The following is a 15,538-nucleotide window of genomic DNA, read 5'->3' on the forward strand; positions in this document are numbered from 1 at the left end:
CGCCGCTACTCTTGCTCATTAAGTGAATGCCGTCTGCCACTGCGTTGTCCCTAGTGACAGGTAATGCCTGAAACTTGGTATTCTCGGCACACTCTTGACACTGTGCATCTCGGAATATTGAATTCCCTAACGATTTCCGAAATGGAATGTCCCATGAGTCTACTTGCAATTACCATTCCGCGTTCAAAATCTGTTAATTCTCATCATTCGGCCACGATCACGTCGGAAAACTTTTCACATGAATCACCTGAGTACAGGTACAAATGATAGCCTCGCCAATGCACTACCCCCTTTGTACCTTGTGAAACATCCCCTTATAACAATTATACATGACTGTGCTTAAACTGACACACAATATTTTTAGCGCAACGCAATCTGACTTTCAGAAATCCCTACAAAAGAATGGCCCTGACTAACATTAACCTGTACCTTTCACAAATCACTTACCTCACAAAAATCTTTGTTACTCGAACTACAGCAATACAGCGAGCGCCACTACTGCCAGCTAAATAACAGATTCAAACTACAGAAGGCACTAACTACTGATAGGCATAGTTAGCAAATGAAAGATTTTAATAGAGAACAAACAATGTATTTACCTTAATGATCATAATATATATAGCAGTTCTTGCCAACCAATTTTACAAACTTTCAAAACTCCGCCATCTCTCTCCCCACATCCACCACTGCTGGCGGCTCACCTCCAACTGCGCAACGCTACGCGCTGTTCACATCCAGCTGCCGCTGCCCAACACTACAATGGCAGACAACAATGCAAACTAGCCACAGACTGCACACAGCACAGCCAGTGATTTTCATACAGAGAGCGCTACGTGGCGGCGGCGTTACCAATAAGAAAACATAAACAGCCTACTTACAGTTGTGTACGCGATAGCACCGCCATCTGTATATGTGCAGATCGCTATCCGTGATTTTTGTCATCTCAATATATACCAAAAGTGCAGAATATGAGTAATTTCGCGAATTTTTTTAGTGAGCTCAAGCGCCGTAGTTCGGGTCGGTAGGCGTCGATAAGTGGCAATATGCTCACGGCTGCTGCCCCGTGTTGTCCTGAATGGTACGAACTATTGAACGTGAGCTGTGTGGCACGGAAAGTACATGTTGCCCCCACCGCTGGAGGTAGTTCCCTCCGCATTGATACTATCTCCCTATCCTTAGCCACTCACTGCAATCGCCTCAGGAGTGAGCTCAATGTGAAATTTATAGACTGTACACCAACTATTATTTTGGAAGTGAAAAATTTAAGCAGTTATGAGGAGGACGTTGCTTCGTAGAACTGTGTGTAAAACATGGCAGCAATATGTTACCAGAATGTTTCATTCCCGCGTTTTCATTATGAAGTCGATCGGCAAGGCAACACTTTTGTCGCTAACAACGTAAAGCGGCTGAATTCTGTTCCGCCCGGAGTCTAATGAACGCTGGCACTCCATATATTTCTTTCGAATTACGTAGTTCAGTTATGGCTCCTGACGTTGACCGAAATTTGTTTATTTAAGTATGCATTTGTCATCTACATCTACATCTACATACATACTCCGCAAGCCACCTGACGGTGTGTGGCGGAGGGTACCTTCAGTACCTCTATCGGTTCTCCCTTCTATTCCAGTCTCGTATTGTTCGTAAAAAGAAGGATTGTCGGTATGCCTCTGTGTGGGCTCTAATCTCTCTGATTTTATCCTCATGGTCTCTTCGCGAGATATACGTAGGAGGGAGCAATATACTGCTTGACTCTTCGGTGAAGGTATGTTCTCGAAACTTCAATAAAAGCCCGTACCGAGCTACTGAGCGTTTCTCCTGCAGAGTCTTCCACTGGAGTTTATCTATCATCTCTGTAACGCTTTCGCGATTACTAAATGATCCTGTAACGAAGCGCGCTGCTCTCCGTTGGATCTTCTCTATCTCTTCTATCAACCCTATCTGGTACGGATCCCACACTGCTGAGCAGTATTCAAGCAATGGGCGAACAAGCGTACTGTAACCTACTTCCTTTGTTTTCGGATTGCATTTCCTTAGGATTCTTCCAATGAATCTCAGTCTGGCATCTGCTTTACCGACGATCAACATTATATGATCATTCCATTTTAAATCACTCCTAATGCGTACTCCCAGATAATTTATGGTATTAACTGCTTCCAGTTGCTGACCTGCTATTTTGTAGCTAAATGATAGAGAATCTTTCTGTGTATGTATTCGCAGCACATTACACTTCTCTACATTGAGATTCAATTGCCATTCCCTGCACCATGCGTCAATTCGCTGCAGATCCTCCTGCATTTCAGTACAATTTTCCATTGTTACAACCTCTCGGTACACCACAGCATCATCTGCAAAAAGCCTCAGTGAACTTCCGATGTCATCCACCAGGTCATTTATGTATATTGTGAATAGCAACGGTCCTATGACACTCCCCTGCGGCACACCTGAAATCACTCTTACTTCGGAGGACTTCTCGCCATTGAGAATAACATGCTGCGTCCTGTTATCTAGGAACTCCTCAATCCAATCACACAATTGGTCTGATAGTCCATATGCTCTTACTTTGTTCATTAAACGACTGTGGGGAACTGTATCGAACGCCTTGCGGAAGTCAAGAAACACGGCATCTACCTGTGAACCCGTGTCTATGGCCCTCTGAGTCTCGTGGACGAATAGCGCGAGCTGGGTTTCACATGACCGTCTTTTTCGAAACCCACGCTGATTCCTACAGAGTAGATTTCTAGTCTCCAGAAAAGTCACTTCTTGTCAACTAGGAGGATCATTTTCCGGCAAGGGAAACAGCCCATCGCACCCTCCTTATAGTTAGTGGTAAGATCGCCCAGTGGATAGCCCGTCAAAAATTGAACACAGCTCGAGCATGAAAACAGGAAGTAGGTGTACTGAAGTGTAAAAAAAAAAAAAAGGAAAATAGAAACTGTGAACGGTCCAACCTTAACAGGTGCAGTGCTGAGAGAAGATAAATTGCTGCGGCGACGTGGTTAACGCCGGCACGGTAGCTCAGCGTGTTCGGTCAGACGGTTAGTCGCCCACGGTAACAAAAACACTGAGTAAATGGACCAACAATGAACTTAAACGGATGTCATGGGACGTCCGCCCGGATCAAATGCAACGAACAAGGAAATTTTTTTTTAAAGAAAGAAAGACGGTTGGCTGCCCTCTTTAATAAAAAACTGAATGACTGGATCAACGATAAACTTGAACAGGTGTCATGGAACGTCCGCCCGAACAAACGCAACGGACAAAATGAGATCAGAAAAAGAAAATTAGTCACAGTGTAAGACAGCAGACAAGCCGTGTTCAAAACCGGCTCGTGCTTTTTTTTACATCACTATGAACTGTCCGTCCGGTCATTGAAATTTTTGTTCTCTTTCTGTAGTCTTGGCAGTTGTCATACCATATATTGGTTATAGAATATGAGTCATGTGGTAAGAACACGTTACCGTCCAAGTAAACGGGATGAATAGCGAGAGTAGGCGAGGTACCACATAGACGTCTCACAGGAATGAAAACAACAAATGAACGGGTGTGAACTATGTTACTACAAAGGAATTCAAGAGTCAATACTTCCAAAACGAAACGTAGCTTCAAAAAAATTAAAACGTATGTTTTGTCAGACCGCAGAGAAACTGTGTGATTGTGAAACTGTTGCGTTTATTTGTTGCAGCTTAAGTGACAAACTATTAAGTTTTCATCAGACTCACACTCATACGAACACCTAAATAGGGCAAGGAGGTAAATCTCACTCACGTACCAGGCGAACAAATTAGGTGCGTCGGTAACAGATTCCTATCATATGAAACACGTACTAATGCCGCGTATAGCACACCAGAAGTGTTTCCCGGTGGTGGATTCGACTGACTTGTCACCTTGTCATCAAACGTTTGCGGTTCCCGTTCGAAAGCCACTTCCTTTCGGCTGATAATAGAGTAGTTGTGCAGAATCGACTGTCATTACAGGTCCCTTCCTTACATCTACATCTACATCTATACTCCGCGAGCCACCTTACGGTGTGTGGCGGAGGGTACTTATTGTACCACTATCTGATCCCCCCTTCCATGTTCCATTCACGAATTGTGCGTGGGAAGAACGACTGCTTGTAAGTCTCCGTATTTGCTCTAATTTCTCGGATCTTTTCGTTGTGATCATTACGCGAGATATATGTGGGCGGTAGTAATATGTTGCCCATCTCTTCCCGGAATGTGCTCTCTCGTAATTTCGATAATAAACCTCTCCGTATTGCGTAACGCCTTTCTTGAAGTGTCCGCCACTGGAGCTTGTTCAGCATCTCCGTAACGCTCTCGCGCTGACTAAATGTCCCCATGACGAATCGCGCTGCTTTTCGCTGGATCATGTCTATCTCTTCTATTAATCCAACCTGGTAAGGGTCCCATACTGATGAGCAATACTCAAGAATCGGACGAACAAGCGTTTTGTAAGCTACTTCTTTCGTCGATGAGTCACATTTTCTTAGAATTCTTCCTATGAATCTCAACCTGGCGCCTGCTTTTCCCACTATTTGTTTTATGTGATCATTCCACTTCAGATCGCTCCGGATAGTAACTCCTAAGTATTTTACGGTCGTTACCGCTTCCAATGATTTACCACCTATGGTATAATCGTACTGGAATGGATTTCTGCCCCTATGTATGCGCATTATATTACATTTATCTACGTTTAGGGAAAGCTGCCAGCTGTCGCACCATGCATTAATCCTCTGCAGGTCTTCCTGGAGTACGTACGAGTCTTCTAATGTTGCTACTTTCTTGTAGACAACCGTGTCATCTGCAAATAGCCTCACGGAGCTACCGATGTTGTCAACTAAGTCATTTATGTATATTGTAAACAATAAAGGTCCTATCACGCTTCCTTGCGGTACTCCCGAAATTACCTCTACATCTGCAGATTTTGAACCGTTAAGAATGACATGTTGTGTTCTTTCTTCTAGGAAATCCTGAATCCAATCACAAACCTGGTCCGATATTCCGTAAGCTCGTATTTTTTTCACTAAACGTAAGTGCGGAACCGTATCAAATGCCTTCCTGAAGTCCAGGAATACGGCATCAATCTGCTCGCCAGTGTCTACGGCACTGTGAATTTCTTGGGCAAATAGGGCGAGCTGAGTTTCACATGATCTCTGTTTGCGGAATCCATGTTGGTTATGATGAAGGAGATTTGTATTATCTAAGAACGTCATAATACGAGAACACAAAACATGTTCCATTATTCTACAACAGATTGACGTAAGCGAAATAGGCCTATAATTATTCGCATCTGATTTATGACCCTTCTTGAAAATGGGAACGACCTGCGCTTTCTTCCAGTCGCTAGGTACTTTACGTTCTTCCAGCGATCTACGATAAATTGCTGATAGAAAGGGGGCAAGTTCTTTAGCATAATCACTGTAGAATCTTAAGGGTATCTCGTCTGGTCCGGATGCTTTTCCGCTACTAAGTGATAGCAGTTGTTTTTCAATTCCGATATCGTTTATTTCAATATTTTCCATTTTGGCGTCCGTGCGACGGCTGAAGTCAGGGACCGTGTTACGATTTTCCGCAGTGAAACAGTTTCGGAACACTGAATTCAGTATTTCTGCCTTTCTTCGGTCGTCCTCTGTTTCGGTGCCATCGTGGTCAACGAGTGACTGAATAGGGGATTTAGATCCGCTTACCGATTTTACATATGACCAAAACTTTTTAGGGTTCTTGTTTAGATTGTTTGCCAATGTTTTATGTTCGAATTCGTTGAATGCTTCTCTCATTGCTCTCTTTACGCTCTTTTTCGCTTCGTTCAGCTTTTCCTTATCAGCTATGATTCGACTACTCTTAAACCTATGATGAAGCTTTCTTTGTTTCCGTAGTACCTTTCGTACATGATTGTTATACCACGGTGGATCTTTCCCCTCGCTTTGGACCTTAGTCGGTACGAACTTATCTAAGGCGTACTGGACGATGTTTCTGAATTTTTTCCATTTTTGTTCCACATCCTCTTCCTCAGAAATGAACGTTTGATGGTGGTCACTCAGATATTCTACGATTTGTGCCCTATCACTCTTGTTAAGCAAATATATTTTCCTTCCTTTCTTGGCATTTCTTATTACACTTGTAGTCATTGATGCAACCACTGACTTATGATCACTGATACCCTCTTCTACATTCACGGAGTCGAAACTTTCCGGTCTATTTGTTGCTATGAGGTCTAAAACGTTAGCTTCACGAGTTGGTTCTCTAACTATCTGCTCGAAGTAATTCTCGGACAAGGCAGTCAGGATAATGTCACAAGAGTCTCTGTCCCTGGCTCCAGTTCTGATTGTGTGACTATCCCATTCTATACCTGGCAGATTGAAGTCTCCCCCTATTACAACAGTATGATCACGAAACTTCTTCACGACGTTCTGCAGGTTCTCTCTGAGGCGCTCAACTACTTACGGTTGCTGATGCAGGTGGTCTATAGAAGCATCCGACTATCATATCTGACCCACCTTTGATACTTAGCTTAACCCAGATTATTTCACATTCGCATTCGCTAATAACTTCACTGGATATTATTGAATTCTTTACTGCTATAAATACTCCTCCACCATTGGCGTTTATCCTATCCTTGCGGTATATATTCCATTCTGTGTCTAGGATTTCGTTACTGTTCACTTCCGGTTTTAACCAACTTTCCGTTCCTAATACTATATGCGCACTATTTCCTTCAATAAGAGATGCTAATTCAGGAACCTTGCCCTGGATACTCCTGCAGTTTACCAATATTACGTTAACTTTTCCTGTTTTTGGTCTCTGAGGACGGACGTTCTTTATCAACGATGATAATGTCCTCTCTGGTAAGCCGTCAGGTATTTTATCGTTTCGCCCAAGGGGGGGTCCCTCTAACCTAAAAAACCCCCGTGTGCACGCCACACGTACTCTGCTACCCTAGTAGCTGCTTCCGGTGTGTAGTGCACGCCTGACCTGTCTAGGGGGGCCCTACAGTTCTCCACCCAATAACGGAGGTCAATGAATTTGCAACCATTATAGTCGCAGAGTCGTCTGAGCCTCTGGTTTAGACCCTCCACACGGCTCCAAACCAGAGGACCGCGATCGACTCTGGGCACTATGCTGCAGATATTAAGCTCAGCTTGCACTCCGCGTGCGATGCTGGTTGTCTTCACCAAATCAGCCAGCCGCCGGAAGGAACCAAGGATGGCCTCAGAACCCAAGCGGCAGGCGTCATTCGTTCCGACATGTGCTACTATCTGCAGCCGGTCACACCCAGTGCGTTCAATAGCTGCCGGAAGGGCCTCCTCCACATTACGGACGAGAACCCCCCGGCAAGCACACCGAGTGCACACTGGCATTCTTCCCGACCTACCCGCTATTTTCCTGAGGGGCTCCATAACCCGCCTAACGTTGGAGCTCCCTATAACTAATAGGCCCGCCCTCTGTGACTGTCGGGACCTTGCCGGAGAATCGGCCACTGGCCCAACAGGCGAGGCATCCTGTGGTGGCTCGGAAACGATGTCATCACCACTAGGAAGCACCCCGTACGTGTTGGAAAGGGGTAAGGCAGCTGCCACGCGGCCAGATCCCACCTTCGCCTTTCGGCCAGGCACGCGCGAGCCCACCACTGTCCGCCATTCACCCTGGAGTGATGGCTGACCGGTAAGATGCTCACTGCCGGAAGACGCAGCGACATCAGGGGTTCCATGTGATTCCAAGGCCACCGAAGTAGGCATAGGTCTCACCACAGTTGCCCCAACGCCACTACGAGCCGACGCCTGCGCCTCGAGCTCGATGAGCCTAACAGACAAAGCCTCCACCCGCCCCCGAAGAGTGGCCAATTCTCCTTGCGTCCGCTCACAACAACCACAGTCCCTACACATGACTATGTTTACCCTACCCTATACGGTGACAAATTCCCAAGATAATCTTCTGATGAGCTACTCTGATAATCAAGAAACACTCACTGAAATACGACACGCGAAAACTACGCTAGGTTTTCCCAGAAAAACTATTTAAAAGCTAAGCGCAGCAAATAAGTACAAAAACGCTTTATACAAACAGTACTCGCTGCTGTTGGTGCTCTCGCTCTGGCTGTCACAAGACAACTGCTGATTCAAGTGACTAGTGGCTAACGGCCGCGAAACAAACAAAGACGGTTTTAGGGCGCTTTCTGTTCTAAACGATCAAGAAAACACTAAGAAATCTAACACGAAAACTACGTAAAGTTTTATCAAGAACTGTTAGTTACTATGCAGAGCAGATAAACACAAATAGAATCCCTTCCTTAGTGGAAGGTCGTAAACAAAATGCAAAATAAACGCTTTATACAAACAGTACTCGCTGCTGCTGGTGCTCTCGCTCTGGCTGTCACAAGACAACTGCTGATTCAAGTGACTAGTGGCTAACGGCCGCGAAACAAACAAAAGACGGTTTTAGGGCGCTTTCTGTTCTAAACGATCAAGAAAACACTAAGAAATCTAACACGAAAACTACGTAAAGTTTTATCAAGAACTGTTAGTTACTATGCAGAGCAGATAAACACAAATAGAATCCCTTCCTTAGTGGAAGGTCGTAAACAAAATGCAAAATAAACGCTTTATACAAACAGTACTCGCTGCTGCTGGTGCTCTCGCTCTGGCTGTCACAAGAGCTGTCGCTGTTGCAAACAGACGTTACACCATGACACAGACACAAATTTGAATACAGCGAACAGTGGGGAAAAAAGGGACGAGAGACGTTTAAACACGGCTCACCAGCTAGGCTGTCCGACACCGTGACCACTTAACCACGATGTCGTAGCTCTTGCAGTCTACTTTACATTGCACTTGTTGTCCCTGTATCGTAAATTGTCTCTATTTATCTTTATTTTACAGTTCAGTATACCTTCTACTTGTTTTTATGCTTGATTTGTGTTCAGGTTTTACGGGATGTCCACTGGCCCTCTTCCCACTAAATCTGACCGGGGGGAGGGGGGGGGGGGAGCTTGAGGTAACGAAAATTTGGAGAAATTTGTTGTTGTGTATTGTTTCAGGAAAAATTGAAGTATAGAACAGAATTTTAATATCGCATAGTGATACTGTTTTGCAACGGCCTTGCCGCAGTGGATACACCGGTTCCCGTCAGATCACCGAAGTTAAGCACTGTCGGACGTGGCTGGCACTTGGATGGGTGACCATCCGGGCCGCCCTGCGCTGTTGCCGTTTTTCGGGGTGCACCCGGTCTCTTGATGCCAATTGAGGAGCTACTCGACCGCATAGTAGCGGCTCCGGTCAAAGAAAACCATCATAACGACCGGGAGAGCGGTATGCTGACCACACGCCCCTCCTATCCGCAGCCTCATCTGTGGATGACGCGGCGGTCGGATGGTCCCGATGGGCCACTTGTGGCCTGAAGACGGAGTGCTATGCTATAGTTATACTGTTTTGCTGCCTCATTCTGCATGTTTAGTGATATAATATTGCATGAATATATGCACGGTTCACGACTTGATAGTACATGAGAATCTGGGCTCTGCTGATAATGGTAAATTAATTTACCCACAGTAATGAAGGGTTCAGTTCGTAATTATTCCATCACAAATCTATAGAAGAATGGCTTAAAACGTTGTACGAGTGACAGTCGAGAGAAGGCTTAGGACTCAGAGGTCGGAACGAAGTTTTCTTCGTCTGCAGAAATGAAAGAATGTCCGTCACCTGTTGGAGTTGGTTGTTCTGCGTGTCGGTACTGAATGAGTAGGGGCAGCGTCGTGGTGCGCTGCCCACTGTCGCCGTGGGAACTGGAGAAAGTCTGGGCATGAATGAAAGGAGGCGGCAGCAAAGCCCTCATTACGAAGCTGGCCGGCGGCCGCTGCCTTCGGATGCGACGCACCTGCTGCCGCTCTGCATGCTAATGACAGCGGGCCAGGGGACACCAACTGCCCGCCGTTGCCGTGAGAACTCCTTCTGCACACGACACTTATTTACGGCATACTTACCATACTCGCATTAACCCAGCTCTGACACGTATTTACGGGGTTTTCTAAATGACAACGTTCAGTTTCTGGTAGGTTTCCGTTTAGAATATGTCATGTTGTTGTTGTTGTGGTCTTCAGTCCTGAGACTGGTTTGATGCAGCTCTCCATGCTACTCTATCCTGTGCAAGCTTCTTCATCTCCCAGTATCTACTGCAACCTACATTCTGACTCTGCTTAGTGTATTCATCTCTTGGTCTCCCTCTACGATTTTTACCCTCCACACTGCCCTCCAATATGTCATACTATTCACAAATCACTGTGATCGACGCAACGTTTAGCTTCAAACTCATCGTTCATTTATAACAGCTCCTTCTTTCTTACACAGGGCGTCCCAGGAAGAAATGTCAGTATCCAGGGAAATAACAGGAACGATCACCTGGTGCAAAAAAACTTCTCCATCTATAGCTACATACACTATTGGCCATTAAAACTGCTACACCACGAAGATGACGTGCTACAGACGTGAAATTTAACCGACAGGAAGAAGATGCTGTGACATGTAAATGATTAGCTTTTCAGAGCATTCACACAAGGTTGGCGCCGGTGGCGACACCTACAACGTGCTGACATGAGGAAAGTTTCCAACCAATTTCTCATACATAAACAGCGGTTCACCGGCGTTGCCTGGTGAAACGTTGTTGTGATGCCTCGTGTAAGGAGGAGAAATGCGTACCATCACGTTTCCGACTTTGATAAAGGTCGGAATGTAGCCTATCGCGATTTCGGTTAATCGTATCGCGACATTGCTGCTCGCGTTGGTCGAGATCCAATGACTGTTAGCAGAATATGGAACCGGTGGGTTCAGGAGGGTAATACGGAACGCCGTGCTGGATCCCAACGGCCTCGTATCACTAGCAGTCGAGATGACAGGCATCTTATCCGCATGGCTGTAACGGATCCTGCAGCCACGTCTCGATCCCTGAGTCAACACATGGGGACGTTTGCAAGACAACAACAATCTGCACGAACAGTTGGACGACGTTTGCAGCAGCATGGACTATCAGCTCGGAGACCATGGCTGCGGTTACCCTTGACGCTGCATCGCAGACAGCAGCACCTGCGATGGTGTACTCAACGACGAACCTGGGTGCACGAATGGCAAAACGTCATTTTTTCGGATGAATCCAGGTTCTGTTTACCGCATCATGATGGTTGCATCCGTGTTTGGCGACATCGCGGTGAACGCATATTGGAAGCGTGTATTCGTCATCGCCATATTGCCGGATCACCCGGCGTGATGGTACGGGGTGCCATTGGTTACACGTCTCGATCACCTCTTGTTCCATTGACGGCACTTTGAACAGTGGACGTTACATTTCAGATGTGTTACGACCTGTGGCTCTATCCTTCATTCGATCACTGCGAAACCCTACATTTGAGCAGGATAATGCACGACCGCATGTTGCAGGTCCTGTACGGGCCTTTCTGGATACAGAAAATGTTCGACTGCTACCCTGGCCAGCACATTCTCCAGATCTCTGACCAACTGGAAACGTCTGGTCAATGGTGGCCGAGGAACTGGCTCGTCACAATACGCCAGTCACTACTCTTGATGAACTGTGGTATCGTGTTGAAGCTGCATGGGCAGCTGTACCTGTATACGCCATCCAAGCTCTGTTTGACTCAATGCCCAGGCGTATCAAGGCCGTTATTACGGCCAGAGGTGGTTGTTCTGGGTACTGATTTCGCAGGATCTATGCACCCAAATTGCGTGAAAATGTAATCACATGTCAGTTCTAGTATAATACATTTGTCCAATGAATACCCGTTTATCATCTGAGTTTCTTCTTGGTGTAGCAATTTTAATGGCCATTAGTGTACATACTCAGGAAGCCACCGTACGGTGCTTAGCAGAAGGCATCCTGTACCACTAGTTTTTTTCCTTTCCTTTTGCGCTCGCAGAGTGAGGGAAAAACGACTGTCTGTATGTCTCTATATGAGCCCTAATTTCTCATATCTTAGTGGTCCTTAGCGAAATGTATGCTGGTGGCAGTAGGATCGTTCTGCAGTCTCTTCAGATCCGGCTATCTAAATTTTCTCAGTATTGTTTCACAAAAAGAACGTCACCTTCCCTTTAGGGATTACCATTTGTGTACCCAATCATCTCTGTAACATTTACGTGTTGTTCGAACCTGTCGGTAACATTACTAATAGCCCTCTTCTATATTGCTTCGATGTCTTCCTTTAATCCGGCCAGGTGGGGATCCCAAGCATTCGAGTAGTGCTCAAGAATAGGTCGCACTAGGTCCTATACGCGGTCTCCTTTACAGACGAGCCAAACTTTCCTAAAATTCTCGCAAGTCGACGAATCGCCTTTCCTACCACAATCCTAACATGCTCGTTCCATTTCGTATCGCTTTGCATCGTTTCGCTCAGATATTTAAAGAACATGACTGTAAAGCAGGGCACTGCTATTGCTGTATCCGAATATTACGCCTTTGTTTTTCCTACTCATGCACATTAACTTACATTTTTCTACATTCAGAACCAGATGCCATTCATCACATCAACAAGAAATTTTGTCTCAGTCCTTTTGTATCCACCTACACTCACTCACACCTTCCTGTGGACCAGAGCATCATCAGCAAATAAGCAAACAACGGCAGATTGTTGCTCAGCCTGTTCGCCAGATCATTTCTGTTTGTCGAAAATAACAGTCGTCCTGTTACCCACCCCTGGGCCACTCCTGACGATATCGTTGTCTCTGATGAACACTCGCCATCGAGGTCTACATACTGGGTTCTGTTACTTAAGAAGTTGTCGAGACAATCATATGTCTTGGAATCTATTCCGTATGTTCGTAAACAGTCTGCAGTGAGGTGAAGACTTAGGACTCCGAGGTCGGAAAGAATTTTACTTCGTCTGCAGAAATGAAAGGTTCGTCACCTGTTTGGGTTGTTTGTTGTGTCTATTGAATTAGTATTGGCAGCGTTGTGGTGCTTTCGGTAATCTAGAAATATGGAATGTGCCTGTTGCGCTTCATCCAAAGCTCGCAAAATATCTTGTGCAAAAGCCGAGTTTCACACTAGCGATGCTTTCTAAAACACTGCTGATTCGCGAACATGGGCTTTTCGGTCTCTGGCAAATGTGTTATATCCGAACCTAGAATAAAAAGATGTTCTTACTGCAGCAACCGATGTCAAGGATATTGGTCTGTAATTTTGCGGGCTCGTTCTTTTACCGTTCTTATATACAGGAGTCGCCTATGTTTTTTTGCCACTCGCTTGGGACTTTGCCCTGGGCGGTGGAGGTGGGAGGGGAGGGGGAGGTAAGAGACGTATACTACGAGCACGCCACTAGCCCAAACCCAAATGTACATTAAATGTGTGCTATCTTGGAAACCAATGATAATAGGGCACATGTCCATTTGAAGTTTTTTGTTTCAAATGAGCGTTCCTATCATATTCCTGAACATCGACGATTCCTTCCGAATAATCTCCTATCTTTCGAATCGTTTTATTTTTAGTCCCATTTTTTTCCTAACTGTCTGAAAGAAGTCATATCTTAATAAGATTTCGAAATGGCAGTAAGATTGGCAATTTGCTTTAAATGTTCAGAAATTAAAAATTGTGCACTTCACAACGCGAGAAAATGTAGTGTCCTGACACTAGAATACCAACAAATAGCAGTTGCCTCAACTCTTACAGATACGTGTGTGTAATAATTTGTAAGGACAGGAGATGGAGAAAATCACATAGGCTCAGTTACTGGCAAGAAAGGTGGCAGTTTCGATTCATCAGTGGAATACTAGTCAAATGCAATCACTCTACAAAGAAGACTGCTTACAAAATACCATTGCGACCCTTTGTAGAATACACCTCAAGCGTGTGGGACCGATACCAAGTAGGTTCAAATGGTTCAAATGGCTCTGAGCACTATGGGACTTAACATCTGTGGTCATCAGTCCCCTAGAACTTAGAACTAATTAAACCTAACTAACCTAAGGACATCACACACATCCATGCCCGAGGCAGGATTCGAACCTGCGACCGTAGCAGTCGCGCGGTTCCGGACTGTGCGCCTAGAACCGCTAGACCACCGCGGCCGGCATACCAAGTAGGACTAACAGGCGAAACTGGACGTATACGGAGAAGAGCAGCACGAATTTTTACAGACTTGTTTGACCTGTGGAAGAGCGTCACAGAGATATTGAAGAAACTTAAGCAGGAAACACTCGAGAATATCCTGAGAAAACCTACCTACGAAGTTCAAAAACTAGCTGTAAATGATGAATCTAGGAATATACCACAAAACCTACGTGATGCTCTCTTAAAGATCGCGAGGACTAAATTATACCATCTACGGCGCTCACAGAGGCGTTTAAACAGTCATTCTTCCCGCGCTCCATACGTGTATGTAAGGAAAAGAAGTCCTAATAACACTGTACCACTATTTTCTGGTGGACTATGTTGACAAGTATCTTCTAATATGGTGCCAAAGGTCTTGCCGAAGTGGTATCACCGGTTCCCCTCAGATCACCGAAGTTAAGCGCTGTCGGGCCGGGCTAGCACTTGGACGGGTGACCACCCGATCTGCCGAGCGCTGTTGGCAAGCGGCGTGCACTCTGCCCTTGTGAGGCAAACTGAGGAGCTACGTGACTGAGAAGTAGCGGCTCCGGTCTCGGAAACTGACATACGGCCGGGAGGGCAGTGTGCCGACCACATGCCCCTCCATATCCGCATCCAGTGACGCCTATGGGTTGAGGGTGACACGGCGGCCAGTCGGTACCTTGGACCTCCATGGCCTGTGCGGGAGGAGTTTAGTGTAGCTTTTTATCTTCTAATACTCTTTAAAATTCCAAGTTAAACACTGAAATTTAAATTCTCAAATGGCACCTCGTTTCCTGTACGTTATTTCGAGCATCAATCAAAGGCGCATCAAATTTTTCTCTAATTCGTTTTATATTTTACTTTTAGACAAAGCATTACACAAATCATTTTATGAGTTTTGTTTTTCAAATTTTCTTTCTCTCATTTTAAACAGACTACTTGATACCGAGCGATGCAGCGCAGTGGTTAGCACACTGGTCTGGCATTCGGGAGAACGACGGCTTAAACCCGCGTCCGGCCAGTCTGATTTAGCCTTTCAGGCTTATGTCGGGATGGTTCCTTGGAAACGGTACAGCCAATTTCCTTCCCCATCCTTTCCTACACAGATGGGGCCGACGACTTCGCTGTTTGGTCCCTCCTCCCCCCTCCTCCAACACAACCAACCAACCACTTGATGATGGCTTCCTAAGAAGTCAAACGACAGCACTTGTCTGAACTGTGGGTGAAAACTAAGTAAATGAATTTCGTTCAAAGCCTGTTACAGTTTGCCATTTCCGAATGGGAACCACTTCATAACTTTACCCTATACTACACTCCTGGAAATGGAAAAAAGAACACATTGACACCGGTGTGTCAGACCCACCATACTTGCTCCGGACACTGCGAGAGGGCTGTACAAGCAATGATCACACGCACGGCACAGCGGACACACCAGGAACCGCGGTGTTGGCCGTCGAATGGCGCTAGCTGCGCAG

At 45.7% G+C, this 15,538-nt stretch overlaps 1 protein-coding gene and 1 pseudogene across 1 annotated transcript in view; both read left to right on the top strand.

Annotated features, from left to right (window-relative positions):
* Positions 1-15,538, top strand: part of LOC126170534 (TNF receptor-associated factor 4) — a 602,024-nt gene that overhangs the window by 89,081 nt on the left and 497,405 nt on the right. The window lies entirely within an intron of this gene.
* Positions 9,085-9,202, top strand: LOC126102254 (5S ribosomal RNA; annotated as a pseudogene).

The sequence above is a fragment of the Schistocerca cancellata genome, chromosome 1 (assembly GCF_023864275.1).
Source record: "Schistocerca cancellata isolate TAMUIC-IGC-003103 chromosome 1, iqSchCanc2.1, whole genome shotgun sequence".
NCBI classification, from domain to species: Eukaryota; Metazoa; Arthropoda; class Insecta; order Orthoptera; family Acrididae; genus Schistocerca; species Schistocerca cancellata.